This window comes from Pimephales promelas, chromosome 8 (assembly GCF_988280905.1).
Source record: "Pimephales promelas chromosome 8, fPimPro1.hap1.1, whole genome shotgun sequence".
Lineage (NCBI taxonomy): Eukaryota > Metazoa > Chordata > Actinopteri > Cypriniformes > Leuciscidae > Pimephales > Pimephales promelas.
The window spans coordinates 9,990,850-9,992,579 of record NC_142776.1 but is presented as its reverse complement, the minus strand read 5'-3'; the positions used below and the strand labels follow the sequence as shown (position 1 = coordinate 9,992,579).

Sequence of the window (1,730 nt, the reverse complement as noted above, 5' to 3'; positions counted from 1 at the left end):
CACCACCCACTCACCCAAGGAATAACAACCATTCAGAATTTCTTAGTTAGGTTCTCTTTACTTCCAAAATAACTGCTGCAAATAAATACATTTACATTAACAATGGCACCAAATATGAAAAGTAATAAATAATAAAAAGGTTAAAATTATAAATACCAAAAACCACCACAATTACTAAAAACACATATTTGGAACTGGCTACAACTGCTGGTTGATGGTTCTTCCTCCTGGCCTTGAGTTGCTCCTTGCATGTATTTTAGCATTGACCCTGCATTCAGAAATACAAGACAAAATATTCACGGATTGTACTAAATCAATAACCATCGTATACAAAAATATTGCACACATTAGTCTTTTATATAATATAGGCCTATGTGTCACTGGAACATTTAAAATTCAAAACTCTATTCTACCTTTAAAAGAGGTCTGATGAGGCACAGTATAATAATTCTGTACATAATTTGTAGGGCTGAAAAGATGAATCGCGATTAATCGCATCCAAAATAAAAGTTTGTGTCTACATTAATGATATAGGCCTATGTGTGTGTACTGTGTATAATTATTTTGTATATGTATTTAAGAAATATTTGTTATTTATATATAAAATATTTTAATTTATATATATATATAATATAAATTATCTATTAATATATACAGTATATACATGCAAATATTTCTTAAATATATATATATGTGTGTATATTATATATACAAAATAATTATACACAGTACTCATGTAGAAACTTTTATTTTGGATGTGATTACGCTTTTCCCAGCCCTAATAATTTGACAACTCCATATGAAAATATACAAACAGTGAGATTGTGTTTTTTTTTTTTAATTGCAGTTTCACCAATAGATGTCGCCCTTGGGCCTTTGACCGCATTATCCGATAGAACAACAACGAAAAAACATATCTAAGCGATCTTTCTTTTCTTCTCAAACAAACTAACTGCATCTTAAACAGCCCAAGTAAAAAAAAAAACCAAGGGAGAAACCCCCGGACCCCCGTTAAAATAAAAAATTCTACATGCAGGGCAAAGCCCTGGATCATTTGCACAACTAGCGACGCCCCTCTGGACATGCATACACGAAGCAAGGGTGCCTACAAAACTAACACTTTTATTTAAAACATTGTCTTACCTGCAAACAAGTATCATCCCACTGTCTCTTCTTTTTCCTTTTTTCCGCCCCCGACTCTTTAGAGACCATGTCTGATGTCGATCAGGTGTCTGCCAAATTTGACACTGATTGAGGAACAGACCACTGCGAGGTGGGGAAGGGGGGGCACCAGAGGGAGAGTGGCACAGGAGATTCACCTTTTTCTCCACTAATTTGGTCTAGGCCTATATTACTTTTGTATTGCTTTTGTATATTAACATGCTTTAGACATATTGTATTTGTTATTTATACTAGTAGCCTATTGTGATGATTTTTCACCACCCAGATTTTTTGGTGCCCCCCCAAGCACTTGGTGCCCTACGCGCAGTGCGTGATGTGCGTGTGCGGAGCGCCGGCCCTGATTGGATAGCTGGGTAAAAGTGACAGTGATGAGCGCTGCATTTTACCCAAAGTTGAAATTTTTTCAACTCTCGGCGACCAGTAAAAAAACGCTGGGCACTCAGCTCTTCAGCATGAAAAAAGCACTCAGTGCCTCGTTACACTCATGGCGCTGTGTTTTCAATGGGAATGTTTTTTTTTATTGTTTTCAATTGGAGTGCCGCGTTTTA

The 1,730-nt window shown here is 36.1% G+C and overlaps 1 long non-coding RNA gene across 1 annotated transcript; it reads right to left on the bottom strand.

Moving 5' to 3' along the window:
• Positions 1 to 201: 201 nt before the first annotated feature.
• LOC148977646 (uncharacterized) lies at positions 202 to 1,519 on the bottom strand. Its single transcript, XR_016169605.1, has 2 exons — positions 1,144 to 1,519; positions 202 to 268 (listed from the first exon to the last, which is right to left on the bottom strand). It is a non-coding gene; the product is annotated as an uncharacterized LOC148977646 (long non-coding RNA).
• Between the last annotated feature and the right edge of the window lie 211 nt (positions 1,520 to 1,730).